General features: G+C 39.9%; 1 protein-coding gene across 13 annotated transcripts in view; it reads right to left on the bottom strand.

The window, feature by feature from the left end:
* Positions 1 to 15,520, bottom strand: part of FHIT (fragile histidine triad diadenosine triphosphatase) — a 627,817-nt gene that overhangs the window by 446,353 nt on the left and 165,944 nt on the right. The window contains exon 1 of one of the 13 annotated variants that reach the window (XM_064453599.1): positions 11,646 to 11,715. The exons of the other annotated variants lie outside the window; for them this stretch is intronic. The gene's annotated coding sequence lies outside the window, so the exon portion shown is untranslated. Of the gene's footprint in view, positions 1 to 11,645; positions 11,716 to 15,520 lie in introns of those variants that run through there. 13 annotated transcript variants of the gene reach the window in all.

The raw sequence follows: 15,520 nt of genomic DNA, 5'->3' as shown, positions 1-15,520 counted from the left end.
GTGGCAGGGACCATAGATTTCTGCATTTTTGAACAGTGCACTCTGAGGTACTCAGTCAACAAGGTAATGTTGAATGATAACTGGGTTCCAAATTAACTGAAAGAATTAGTGATTTTGGAATGGGAAACAAACTCTTTCTCACTGTCAAACCAGCAGTAAAGCATGACAGGAACCTAGTTTTCCTCTAGTTTACTGTGGTTGGTTAGATAATTCTGAACGTGATGACTTCACTAAATTTAGGCAAAAATAGGGTAGTCTGATGTGATTATTTTTCAGGAGATGTTGCATACCTGGTAGCAAAAAAATTGACCCTACTAGTGTTATATCAAAATACATCTATTTACTGAATATGACCCCTTTTCACAAGATGCTTTCTGCTGAGAACAAGTGGCTTGCAGTTCCTGTTATCTAATACATACACGCATTAGAATTATTCCAGTAAGATATGAACCCTAACAGGTTTGGATTTAGATTTTAGCAATAAGACTTGACTATTTTCCCTCTCCTTCCCAACCAAATGAGCCAAATTTCCTGTCTAAAGCTAACATGAGGTTTGACAGAGCCTTTACTGGACACATACCTCAAAACATAGGTGACAGATGTTTATGAAAAAAGGGTCAATGCAGTGTTTGTCCATCTCAGCCTAAACTTTCGTCTGGAACATGGCCATGGAAAAAATCATGCTGGGGAGAATTTGTTCTCCATGTTTTCTAGAAAGCATTGCTACAGCAAAAGATGTCTCTGAGTGAATCCATCTTCTTGTATTTGCGTTTCTGGACTTTGGCCAACAGGCTGTAGTGTGGTGTCCTGACGTAACAGTAGTGAAACTTAGGCTCTCAAACTGGAATAACAGATGATAATAACAGAGGATAGTAATTTCTGTGCAATGTCGTAGCATTCTACAGTAGGACAATGACTACTATGCTACCTGTTGAAATAGCTATCATTGGTGCATGCATCTCCCAAGCACAGTTTATATTTGAAGATGTTCACCTTAAATTGCTTTCTTTATGCATTTTTTTCCAGTTTAGACACGAGCTCTTCACAAATTAACCACTATAACATATCGTACAGTTTTCTAGTTTCAGCATCACTTTCAGAGTCAGGGCTTAACACAACTCCAGCATTTTCTCCTTTGATTAATTTACAGAAGTAAGAGAGGTCAAAGATAATCTTGTCAATATTTGTAAAGTAAAATTTATAAAATATAGATGCAATAAGGTATTTTCTCCACTGTCATACTTGTAGCAGAAACACTGAGAAGTCAAAACCAGAGGGGAAGATACTGTGGTAAAGAGCCTAAACCTGCATTTTCAATATGCTGGCCTGCATCTTCTTTGCTAAAAGACTCAGGACTGCTTGAAACGTTTCTTTCAACACCAGAAAATTCTAAAGTGCACATAATTTCTACAAGTGTATTATTTTAATACTCTTATGTCATAAGTACGTTGTAGCATATACTAATTATAACATTTAACTGTATATGTACATCATTCTCCAGCTTGCTTTTTACTTCATGTTGGCCAAATATATTGAAAAAGATGCATTTGATCTATCTGTAACAACCCTAAGGTTTCCGATTTTTTTTCCTTTTAGACTATATGATTATTTTTTGGCCTAGTCTCACCACACAGAATTGCAATAAGTCACATCATCAAGCCATAAACCAAGCAAATAATTTTGTATGTTTTTGCTGTATTTCTGGCTTCCTTTCCAACTCTGCATCTCTTCACACATGAAAAAAAAAAATATTTTAGTGTTACTCCTTTTAACTTTTCAAGATAAAAAAAACTATTTATGGCCACATGGTGAATTGGAATAACTGAGACAGTATTATGTTTTCATTTGTCAGTAAACCCGACAACGTTTTAAACAAGAATTGGGTGCCAGATGACTGTTCTGCAACTAATTCTGGAACAAATTTCTGTATAATCTACTGAAAGTGCTTTGGAGGTCCTTGCCAGCAAGGCTTTCTAATAGGATATTCATGAGTAATTAGAAATCTATAGACATGATTAAATCTTAATCTACAATCTGCAGGATGAATGTTTAGGCTGAAGCACAGCAAACTGGCAGAGAACTCAACTGGATATCCCTCTGTAAGTTCAAGAATTTGGCTGGCATTTGTCAAAGCTGAAGCTCTGATTTATTTGTGAATTCCTCAGACTGCACTGGTTTCCACTGGACAGATAACTCACAAAACAGTTCCACAGCCCTCCACTTTAAGCCCTGGCTACTTGAGTAGCAGCTTCAAATATTTTACAGAAGGTGGGCATAAATTGGCTATTTCTAATGAAAACTTCAGACTATCATTGCATGTCTTAAATAATAGATATAATTTGCACAGTCTTTATTATTTAAGAGACAATTTACATGATACATATGTTCTACACAAGCTACCCAGTAGCTAATTATACTTAGTCAAGCAAAGTTCTCACTAACTTTCATTTTTTTTCCTCAATAGCAAGGAGTTGTTCTGTAAGTAATGCCACAGTAATACCATAGTAATACCATAAAGCTCTGGGAATATCTGGTTCTAAGCAGCCTGGAAACAGTTACAACTGTAAACAAAAGAGACCTTGGCTGCAATTGCTGAAATATTCATCTTCTCTTGTTGTTATAAGAAATTTATCGGCTTATGCAAGTGCACTTCATAGCCAGGGCAAAAATTCCCAACTTTCTACCAGTAGAGTAGCCTCCTAGTGCCACAAAAGCTATGCATTTGGCACAATATGAGGAATGAAGTCCAATAACGAGCTAAACGTAGGCTAACTCTAAAAAGGCGTTTAAAGAAACTGCTGCAATAACTAGCTAGGCAACTACAAAATACATAGCCACTGTTCTGATTAGCAGAGCCACACTGAACACAAGAAACATTTCACTTCTCTGATCATTGTCAGCTAAACATTTCAAAGAGTTTTGGAAAAATATATAGAAATATTCATCTTATGGACAAACAAATAAAGCACAGATAGACTTAGGTGAGCACAAATTGCCAGAAAAGTATTAAGTAAAATCTTTCCTTGGTCAATCTAATAAAATTAAAATTCTCCATACTGCTGGTTTTAAAGGACTGTGAAGAACAACTGGGATAATGTATACTGCCAACAGCGAAAATACAAGTCAGGTACATGTAAACATACTTGCTATACAAAACATAGACGTAACACATACGAATCGCCAAAATTTTAGTTTAGAAATTTAACGTTTTCCTAAACAGAGGAATATTGCTAGACTTGCTCATGAATCTTCTGGTATTTAGAATGTCTTCATAGAGGAAAGAAACCTGAATATACTATGAAAATAAATGCAAGTACATTTGGAAAGATCCTCTGAATATTTGTAATAGGAAAGATAGTACTACCTTTTTAGGCAATACAGTTTCCCAATATTTATTCCCCAAACTAACTGGTTCAGAAATTTCAATATTCCCAATTAATCTTTCTTCATTGTAAAAATCGAACAATCAAATTGACAAGGATGAGAATTCAGAGGGCTTGTGTAATACCAATTTATGTACAAGCATTAGGAAATAATCTTCAATAATAAAATCACATATTACATTTTTCAACAGGGCTCTCTGCCTCTTCCCTTCTGCAGGTGATTCACAGAAGCTTTTGCCTCTTTCAGAGAAAGCTCAGAGACCCTGTGTGATGCTACACAAGGTGCCAAATACAAACTTTTCCTCCATGATCAATAGTGCCACGTAAATTTTCAGTCACACACTTGAGATGCTACGGAAGATATCTAGATATGAGAAACACACGCCTGAGCTGAAGTAGCGAGTACTGTTTTCTGAACACTGGACGTACTATATGATCTGAAGTGCTCTAAAAATCCAATCTTAAGTCTTAAAATGTGCATCCAAATTTGGTGAATTTTTCTGACCTTAATCTCTGTCAGTTCCCCATCTGTAAAATAGAGATAATGCTGCATCCCTCACTGGGGTTTTGTGGAGATAAATTTAATTTAAAACACGTGAAGCACTTGGATATAGTTGTGATGAGCAGCACAGAAAAGCTTATGAAGAAATTAATAATTCTGACTTCTGAGCAGGGACTGAACGATGCACTGTAAATAAGACTTAGGGCCACATATCAAACACTGAGGATAAAACATCATCTTGAATAGCGGCTCATTAATTGACTACTGTCCATCTTGCATACTGAATAAGGAAGAAGTCTTCTGGAAAAGTATTATCATAGAATCATAGAGTCCTTAAGGTTGGAAAAGACCCTTACAATCATTGAGTTCAACCGCTAACCTATCACTGCCAAGTCCACCACTAAACCATATCCTCAAGCACCATGTCTACCCTTCTTTTGAATACCTCCAGGGATGGAGACTCAACCACCTCCCTGGGCAGCCTGTTCCAGTGCTTGACAAACTTTTTGGTGAAGAATTTTTTCCTAATATCCAACCTAAACTTCCCCTGATGCAGCTTGAAGCCATTTCCTCTCATCCTATCGCTTGTTATTAGGGAGAAGAGACCAACACCCACCTCACTACAACCTCCTCTCACTTAGTTGTAGAGAGCGAGAAGGTCTCCCCTCAGCCTCCTTTTCTCCAGACTAAACAACCCCAGTTCCCTCAGCCGCTCCTCATAACACTTGACCTCCAGACCCTTCACCAGCTTCGTTGCCCTTCTCTGGACACGCTCCAGCAACTCAATGTCCTTCTTGTAGTGAGAGGCCCAAAACTGAACACAATATTCAAGGTGCGGTCTCACCAGTGCCGAGTACAGGGGCACAATCACCTCCCTGCTCCTGCTGGCCACACTATTCCTGATACAAGCCAGGATGCTGTTGGCCTTTTTGGCCACCTGGGCACACTGCTGGCTCATGTTCAGCCGGCTGCCAACCAACACCCCCAGGGCCTTCTCTGCCAGGCAGCTCTCCAGCCACTCTTCCCCAAGCGTGTAGGATTGCATGGGGTTGTTGTGACCCCGGTGCAGGACCCAGCACTTGGCCTTGTTGCATCTCATACAGTTGGCTCCAGCCCAATGATCCAGCCTGTCCAGGTCCCTCTGTAGGGCCTTCCTGCTCTCAAGCAGATCAACACTTCCACCCAGTTTCGTGTTTTCTGCAAACTTACTGAGGGTGCACTCGATCCCCTCACCCAGATCATCAATGAAGATATTGAACAGGACTGGCCCCAACACTGAGCCCTGGGGAACACCACTCATGACCAGCTGCCAACTGGATTTGACTCCATTCACCACCACTCTCTGGGCTCGGCCATCCAGCCAGTTTTTTACCCAGTGAAGAGTACGCCCATCCAAGCCATGAGCCACCAGCTTCTCTAGGAGGATCCTGTGGGAAACAGTGTCAAAGGCCTTGCTAAAGCCCAAGTAGACAACGTCCACAGCCTTCCCCTCATCCACTAAGCAGGTCACCTTATCATAGAAGGAGACCAGGTTAGTGAGGCAGGACCTCCCTTTCATAAACCCATGCTGGACGAGCCCGACCCCCTGGGTGTCCCGCATGTGCTGCGTAATGGCATTCAAGATGATCTGCTCCATGCCCTTTCCCGGCACCGAGGTCAGGCTGACAGGCCTGTAGCTCCCCGGATCCTCCTTCTGACCCTTCTTGTAGAGGGATGTCACATTCACTAGTTTCCAGTCATCTGGGACCTCCCCGGTTGACCATGACTACTGATAAATGATGGACAGCCATCTCCAGCATCTCCTCTGCCAGCTCCCTCAGTATCCTCAGGTGTATCCCATCCGGCCCCATGGACTTGTGAACATCCAGGTGAAGGAGCAGGTCGGTGACTGCCACCTCTTCAACAACTGGGACTTCATTCTGCATACTATCTCCATCTCCCAGCACAGGGGCCTGACAACCCTGAGGATGACCAATCTGACTATTAAGGACTAAGGCAAAGAAAGCATTAATTACCTCAGCCTTCTCCTCATCTTTCCTGGCAAGGTTACCTTCCGCATCCAACAAAGGAGGGAGGTTCTCCCTGGCCCTCCTTTTGTCACTGATATATTTATAAAAACATTTTTTGTTACCTTTAACGGCAGCAGCCAGTTTAAGTTCCAGCTGGGCCTTCACCTTCCTAATCTTTTCCCTGCATAACCTCACAACATCCTTGTAGTCCTCCCGAGTCACCTGCCCCTTCTTCCAAAGGCGGTAAGCTCTCCTTTTTTTCTTGAGTTCCAGCCAAAGCTCCCTATTCAGCCAAGCCGGCTCCTCCCCTGCCTGCTTGACTTATGGCACATGAGGACGGCCTGCTCCTACGCCTTTGAGACTTCCTTCTTTAATAACATCCAGGCTTCCTGGACTCCTTTGCCCTTCAGGACTGCCTCCCAAGTGACTCTGTTAACCAGACTCCTTAACAATCCAGAGTCTGCCCTTCCGAAGTTCAGGGTAGTGGTTTTGCTGACCCCCTTCCTTACTTCTCCAAGAATCAAAAGCTCTATCATGTCATGGTCACTGAGCCCAAGACAGCCTCTGACCACCACATCACCCACCAGGCCTTCTCTGTTCGTAAACAGCAGGACCAGTGGGGCACCTCCTCTGGTTGGCTCGCTTACCAGCTGCGTCAGGAAATTATCTCCCACACACTACAGGAACCTCCAAGACTGCTTTCACTCTGCTGTGCTGTATTTCCAGCAGATATCTGGTAAGTTAAAGTCTCCCATGAGAAGTAGGGCTAGAGATTGAGAGACTTCAGCCAACTGCTTGTAGAGTACTTCATCTGCCTCCTCATCCTGGTTGGGTGGTCTATAACAGACTACCACCAGGATGTCTGCCTTATTGGCCTTCCCCCTGATCCTTACCCATAAGCACTGAATCTTATCATTACCGGCGTTGAGTTCTAGACGGTCAAAACACTAACATACAAGGCTACCCCTCCACCTCTCCTTCCTTGCCTGTCCCTTCTAAAGAGCTTGCAGCCATCCACTGCAGTGCTCCAGTTGTGCAAGTCATCCCACCATGTTTCCGTGATGGCGACCACGTCATAGTTTCCCCGGCCTGCAATGGCTTTCAGCTCCTCCTGTTTATTGTCCATGCTGCGTGCGTTGGTATAAATGCACTTCAGTTGATCTATTGATCTCTTCTCCAACACAGGCATGCCACCCTCAGGCTCATTCCTAGCAAGCCTAGTTTTATCACCTTCCCGCTTTGTATCTAGCTTAAAGCCCTCTCAACGAGGCCTGCTAACTCCTGAGCCAGAATCGTTTTCCCCCTTTGCAACAGGTGAACCCCATCTGCCTCCAGCAGGCCTGGTGACACGTAAACTTCCCCATGATCAAAAACCCAAAATTCCAATGCTGGCACCAGCCTCTGAGCCATGTGTTAATGAGATGGGACTTCCTGTTCCTTTCTGTATGTCTCCTGGCTACCGATGGGATGGAGGGAAACACTACCTGTGCTCCCGATCCTTCAAGTAATCACCCCAGTTCTCCAAAGTCCCTTTTGATTGTCTTTGCACTTCTCTCAGCTACCTCATCACTGCCGACCTGAACAACCACTAGCAGATAATAATCGGATCCTTTTACTAGCCTAGGGAGCTTCCTGGTGATGTCTCTTGTCCTTGCCCCAGGAAGGCAGCAGACTTCCCTATGGGATGGGTCCGGCTGGCATATCGGGCCCTCTGTTCCCCTCAGAAGGGAGTCGCCTATGACAATTACCCTTCTTTTTTTCTTACCAGTGGCCGTTGTAATGTGTGGGGCTGACTGGTTCCCTCTAGTCAACCCCTTGGGTGGATCACTGTCTGTATCTTCGTCCCTCTGGCCCGCGGGTTCCACAGCCTCATACCTATTGTGTAAGGGCACCTGGGGGGGAAAGGTCAGCCGGGACAGGATTCGCCTGCTGCGCCGAGCAATTTTTTTAAACAGCATGGCCTTCATGGCCACAACTGCTCAAGGTCAAGAGAAATCATAGGATCATTGCAAAAATTAAGTTAGGAGGAGCGTGGTAGCCTGTCATTCAGTTTTTAGTGGATCAATCCCATCTCAGCACCAGAATAGTCAACACCTCTTACCAGAAACTAGCAAAAAGTATTCAGGTAGTACTCCAGTGCATATATACCAGCCCCTGCAGATACAGCTTTTCTCTTGCAGTCAGGCTCTGTAAGTGTTGTAAGGATCTTGTTTATTATAGAATCATAGAATTCTTATAGCTAAAGACTTCACCATAATGCATATGTATAAGAGAAGCTGAATTTAGGTTGCAATGCCAGCCTCAATCTTAACACCTTCTTCTCTCAACTGTTTGCTTTTGCATTCTTAATAATGTTCTCTCCATGCAGTTTGTATGTGTAACATTTATATACAAAGAATGAATTATGATCTCATTGTGAATCTCTGATTTCCATGCACAAGTGGTAATGAACAAACCCTGGCTAAAAAAATTCCATTAGAAAAATAAAATACCAAGCTTGCCTAGGCTTGGTAAATTCAGCAGGGCTTCTACTGAGTTTTCTCTTCAAATGCTTGAAATGGTCCAAGTGCTGCTTCTGTTAACACTTACTATGCATTACCATAAGAGACTTGGGAAGGGAAGATATATCAGGGGACTGCCCTTTCAATTTTTATCAAAGGCATTCAATGTTAATTCTCAACAATAACAGCAGCTGATACGTTTCCTTTGCTAGTTCCTGTGAAAATAAATCAGCAGAAATTAAGCTAGAAGGGCACATAGGAATCAAGGAGAAATAGCATCACCCCAACATGCTCTCCAGTGCCGCCTTCCTCTTCCAAAAAAAAAAAGCCCCTCTGCACCTTGTAGGAGCAGGTGATGGTCTATATGCAAGTCCTTTTCCAGTGCTAACAGTACTTCTCCAGACTGCATATACACACTCTCAAGGCAACGGATACCACTGCGGCAGCCCTCTGACAGCACAGATCTTACAGAAAGAGCCCTAACAAAGAGCCCTGCCATCTGGCCCAAGACAGTAGACTCTACAGAGCTGGACAGTTTCCAGTCCCAATTTCATTTAGATGACATATCAATTCCTCATTAAAAGCAAGAAGAGTTAGAGTTACACCTAGCAACAGAAGATCAGAACTAGATCTTGCAACTTTCAGCTCAAGGAGTCTCCTAGCACTCAAATACTAAAATAGCATAATGTATTCAAGTTATAATGAAATTCTTAAATACTAAATCATTTTAAAGTGATCGCGTTATGTACGATACACAGTATACACTCAGTAAGTACTGATCATTTGAAAAAATAATTCTGAAACTAATTTCATCTGTGTAAAATTATCAATGGTCTTAAACATCAACCAAGATAAGTGAAATCTATTATATTCCAGCTAAAAGATCTGTCTTCAGAGAGTTCTTAGAAGACATTGTTTGTTCAAATCGACATCAAATTCACCATACTTTGTCAACAGATCTTACATATTTAGAACAATTCTTACAGTAATATGAAGCCAGAAGATGTTGTACCTAGAATATTCCATCTTCTCAAAAGGGCAACAGAAAGCCAACATCTTTTAAATATTTAATTAGGACTAAAATCAAATTTACATAGTGATATGCCACATTTTCAGCTAGTGATGAAGACAAACATCTCTGCATATTATCGGTACTTGAAAGGGTAGTCATTTCTGTTTCATTTTGCGTACAGACTGTCTCCAGAGATTTTCACACTATTGTGCATCATTTCAGATCCTTCTTTTAGTTTTTTATTTAACTAGTTCATTGTTGATATAAGTTGGGACATTACAGTTTCAACAGTAAGATATTTGGTACTTGATCAAAGTTTGAGATATGCCCTAAAATAATTGTATTTGCCTTTAGCAAACATTTTATTTGAGTTTTGAACAAAACTGCTGATGGAAGCTGGTGAAAATAACTCCTGCTGAAATGCACTGACAGATGTGCTATCTAGCAAGGGATTTCCCTGGAAACTTTCTAATTTTCTTTCACTAATTTAGAAATGGTTTATTTAAAATCTGTTAGAATGTACTGAAGTACAGGGTCACAAAATATCTGGTCATGGGAAGAAAGGGAAAATGTAGCTGAGAAACCTAAGCTCTAGCATCTTGAAATGGTAAAAAGTTATCCAGAAACCAGAAGTCTTTTAAATGATCTAACATCTTCTACAAAAAAAAAAAAAAAAATTAAAACCTATAATTTAAGCACAGAATTAATAAAATGGGCATGCATGTCTCATTTTATGAGCTTTTGGAAAAGAAGGAAAGGGACAAAAACACACAGCAAGTTTTCTCATTTTTTCTTCTCTACTGAAGAAGTACTTAATTGCCAAGAAACCAAATATCAGTTAACAGCAACAAATACACAAGCACACAAACACTGCATAAAGCAGCACTATGGAAATCCTAAGACATTTCAAAGTTATGATTTGTAGAAACTTTAAAAGTTCACACACAGATGTTATCGCCTGCCAGGAAATTTGCCTTTTCCAAAGTCAAATTGGTATGAAATCAAAGAATTTCATCCATTAATCATAAAAAATTACAACATCACCAAAAGAAAAAACAAACACATCACCTTCAAACTTCAGTTAGCTAGTAATTTTCTTTTTCCAATAGCAATATAACCAGCTAAACTGCATTTCCCTCTCCCCCCAGCATTAGAAGATCAGCAAGTCAAAGGTACAGAGAGAAGTAGTAGCTATTTTTATTAGAACTCCTATGCAGTCTAGAAATGTTGGCTGGAAGGGATCTCTGCAAGAGATGCCTCCAACCTTGGGACAAAAGTGTAACTATTGCAAACACTGCATCATTTTGACCCCGACTTTGGCCAGCTGAATCTCCAAGGATGGACATTCCACAACCAGGCCCAGAAATCTGTTCTTCAATATCAGAAAAAAAGGTAGACTATGAATGAGGATTGAAGAAAAAAAATCATTAGGTTTCCACCAATAACATCGTAAGCCTTATGCAGCAGGCTCCTACCTTAGACAAGTATTTCTCCCTCAACTTGTTAGTTGGCATCTTGCCACAGACTGGCTTCCTAATAACCACTAGAAACATGGAAGACTGTGCTTCTCCCTTCCTCTTCCCATCACTTTCCCCAGCTTCCTTGAATGATTAGCACAGGCAGAAGTCCCCACATTCCCTTCACTGAAACTACTTACAAGTGCACTGAAGAAAGCTCCTTTCATATTGTTGTACTCGAATTCTCCCAACCTGCTTCATACAGTGAAATTCGAAAAAACTTTCTCTGTAGCAGAAATGGGTAAACTAGCTCATATTTTGCTATTTGATTAAACAAGATGTTTGTACACAGGTGAATTTCCAGACATCGTTCTGTCTCCTGCATTGGTTAAATCTTCAAAAATTTTAAACTTCACAAATTAATGGAGTTTAAGAGGTGATCAATTCCAAGGGAAGATTTTCTTTGACAGTAAGTTTTAACAACTAATCTTATTCTTGTGCTCCCTGAAGTAATTGCACTAACAATGTAACCTGAGTTAATCCAGGTTATTTAGTATTAATCTTGATAATTGATTCTTATTTTAATATACGCTGATTAACTTTGCATTGCACAAATTGAGCAAAACTTCCACCCTCTAGCAATCCAACATGCTGTCTATACACTCCCCTTTGACCTGTTCAATAGCCATTGAATAAGCGATATAGGAGTTCACTTTCCAGTATCACACTGCTATAGCAGTGTTAAAGCACAGAAACCCACATCCACAGAACTGAACATTACCTGAATAGAGTGTTTCAAGTGATTAAAACACTTGGAGATTTTCTCCTGTTGTTTTGCTTGCCTGTAACACACCTTTAATGTGTTTAGCTAAATGGAAAGTGAAACTCAACTGCTACATAGCAATATGCAGCCAAGCGTTCCAGTTCTACATGCAGCGCATACGTTCCAAGCTGTGTCTGACCTGCGTGTTAACTTTAAAGAATGGAATTTCAGGCCTTACCCTTTAAGCTGTAGGACTGATATTTTGTAATTCGTTGTTTTAACTGAAGGATGAACAGGTTGCTGTAGCAATAGCTAATCTGTACTCCTACAGGTGATAATCAAAATTATTACTTTTAAAAAGTACTTTGATACACATCGCTCCAGAATGTCCAGCACAGGATAAGTCATCTTTAGATTTGCGCAGATGCAGCTTATCAGCTTGCGCCTGTGCCCTGGACATCTGCACTACTGAAGCAGGCAAGTATGCTTTGCGTTACTGATAAAGAAGCTACTCTGCAGAATTAACAATTTGGGGTGAGTAATCTTGAATGAGAGAGTCGCATAATCTCACAAGAAGTCCCTGAAGCAACAACATCTCTTGAAATGTGGTTTGAAACTCAAAAGCTCCCCCATGGTGAACACTTGCAGCTCTGTGCACGGGGGCAAACAGAGCGCAATGGCCCCTTTTTGCAGATTTACATTCTGAAAGGCACAGTGAGGGAACCGTGCTTGTGCCAACCGTACTCAGACGGATAGTGAGGTTATTTACTGGGCAGGATAAATTTTTTTCTGCAATTTCTACATGTCCATAGAGAGAAGCTGGCTAAACTTGCAAAACAACTTTTTATTTAAAGAAGAAATATATGTATGATTAATTATTTGGAGCATCATACCTCGAGGGAGAATTCTGAAGACAAATCAGAGCATATTATTAGTATGTCATTTATTTTACTAACACTTGGTGCCCACATATATATGCCTATACCCACTCAACAACATGAGGGAAAAAAAGCCGTTCTATTGCACGCATTTGTCTTTATTTCTGTGTTGGAGAGAAACCTCAGTAAAGCACGTTTCTCCAGCTAGTTACAGTACCCTTTATCTTTCCCGTACACTGGTATTCCCTATCCCTACTGAACGCAAACATACACAAACGTTTCTTGGGTACACAGGAAACAAGCCAGGGCAGCAGGAGCCAGAGCTATTACTTTCTCAAGTTCAGAATGTAGAATTTACCCACCCTGGTGCAGGGTGTTCAGGGAAAAGACAGAAGAGAGCAGGATGATAGATGAATCTGGACTGAGCAATCCTTTATTCCGCAAATAGATCTTGCTAATACAGTAGCATATGAACGATCAGCTCTTCCCCAGAGGCAACCCTGTCCTCCAACAAACAAAGGTATGGAATCTGACATGACAAATATTGATTTCCCCAGAGGAATTTGTTTTCCAAACACAAGTGAAGTATTATCTCTAATCAGCAATCAAACCTCAGCAGCAGTTTGCATTTAAAGACATTTAAACTGTTATACTGTAGTGCATATAGCATGTAAATAACCAGGTACGCCTAAGTGTCATACATATTTACATACAATTCTTGAATGCATTAGATGTAAGTGTTGCCATACTTAATTATTTCTGAATCAACACTGTTTTAAATTAATTTCTCAGTTTATTTTGGTTTAATTTACTAAAAGCACAATCCAAAGCCTTTTCAACAGGAAGGAAAAAATCCTATCACACTAGAATCAACTTAAGGTACGTTCCCAGAAATCCTACTTATCACGTCAATATTGTAGATCTAGTCCTCTCTGATACCGTTCAGTGCCACTTCACTTACATAAAGTTAAACTAGGTAAAATGTCCATAATTTATTTTACTATTTGAAAGAATTTATAGCCTATTTGCCTATTTCTGCAGTCAATGGTATGGATCTCCCAGATTCATCCTATTCTTTCAACATGAGTATATGAAAATAATAATATGAAGTAACATGGAAACTGGAAAATTAAATTCTTAAGTGGTATATACAGCTCTCTGACATTCCTCTGATTAATAAGGAGCATCTACTACTAATCCCCTTATAATTTATTCCATTAATTTATTGTCTATTTGCATTATTTATTTGAACTGCCTTCACAGGGTGAAGAGTGATTTCTGCAATCAAAAATAGCTCTAAGATGATACTAGTTAATTTTCTATGTCATCTGATTACCTTTCAGCAGTATATACACTCTTGTACTGTTACAGCTAGAAAATTTTATATTAATTTTATAGCAGAAAATATTCATACGCAAGAGCAAGACCAAACCAAAGCAGAATTTCTGTGTTTGTATCAGTTGGAGAAATAAAAAGATAAATGCTCTAAATCAAAAACTTAGTATCCTCAAATGTCTTTTTGTACCAAGATGACCCAGGAACAGTTTCTTCTCAGACAATTATTCAAGTGAGGAAGAATAATAATATGAATATCATGCTTCTCAAGCTTACACTCAAACTCACAATCTATGGATAGTATTGTTTCAGTATTCAATCTTTCTGTCAACTTCTACCTCAAAATCTCTATTCCCAATCAGAACACTCGAATACTTTATCTAACAGACATCTATCTAACACAAATTACAAATAAATTTCTAGATTTATTTACAGCGTCAAAAATACTTAGGACAAACTATTAATAATTTCCCTAAACTATACACCTCCAAACCAAACTCCATTCATCTGTCAAAACCAAATACATACTTTATAGCAGAAACAAGCAAGACTACACCAGACTAATTTCCTTGGGCAATAAAATCTGCTCTTTTTTTCTATAGAACATACACAAATATTTTCTCTAAGCACTGGAAGGTCTGTCCACAAGGACAAGTGTTACAGGAATTTTCTTATGATTGTTTCTAAGCTATGAACTGGAAACCGAGCCCTTCAGCATCCACATCAGCTCCACTGAACACATACTCTTTCTTTCTACTCTATGAGATGATCCATGGGATTCATGATCCTCTAGCACCTGGCAAATACCAGCATCTTAATGCAGCCCAACTTCTAACAGTACTTTTTGTTTACATATATTTGCACACATTTCTGTTCAAAAAGTTACAAAGAAATGGAAGCAAACGTCACAAGCTATAGTCAAAGAAATAGACTGATCTACCAAGCCTAGACTGAAGAAAAGAAAGGAATATGACAGCACAGCTCTTGGAAGACCATTTGAAAACATGACCATCTTGCCTTTGCTTACCCCTTCTCCAGAATTGTAAGTAAAGTTAAGATTCAGATGTACAAAACAAAACTACCCACAATGCAAGAGAACAAAAAAGTTACAGTAAATTACATACACATTCAATAAATTAAGCAATTATGGAAACCTGAACAATAAAATCATGTCAATAGTTCATTATAAAGGTCAGCTGAGAACAAGTGATTTGGGGTGTATGAATTCAGTCACTCTAAGAGCACACTGCAAGCTTGCAGGAAGTCAGAAATCTAACAGAAATTAGGTTGAATTGATTTAAAAAAAATAAGCTAACATGGTTTAGACAAGCAGCGAAAGATTCATAATGAATAGAAGAATGTAAACCTGTTCCCAGCAATACATATGAGCCAGGACTAAGAAATTGTGTAACTGGCATGGGAAAAAGGAAAATGTAGAAAAATAAACGGCCAGCAGAGTTTAGGACATTACAAAAGATTTAATTAAGAACACAGAATTTATAAGCACGCTGTATATCGGCATGGTTTGTGGCAGAACTATTAATAGAAATAATAATACAGAAAAAAAGAAACGTATTCCCAGGAAAAAGCTGGATGATGCAGTTGCAAGGTGAGGAGTTTTCTACAAGAATAATTAGGGAGACAAAATTAATCAACAGCTGCTGAAATTAAATAGATCTG

This window comes from Phalacrocorax carbo, chromosome 6 (assembly GCF_963921805.1).
Source record: "Phalacrocorax carbo chromosome 6, bPhaCar2.1, whole genome shotgun sequence".
In the NCBI taxonomy this organism is placed as follows: Eukaryota; Metazoa; Chordata; class Aves; order Suliformes; family Phalacrocoracidae; genus Phalacrocorax; species Phalacrocorax carbo.
The sequence above is the reverse complement of the archived record's forward strand: the minus strand, read 5'-3'. Positions and strand labels throughout refer to the sequence as shown.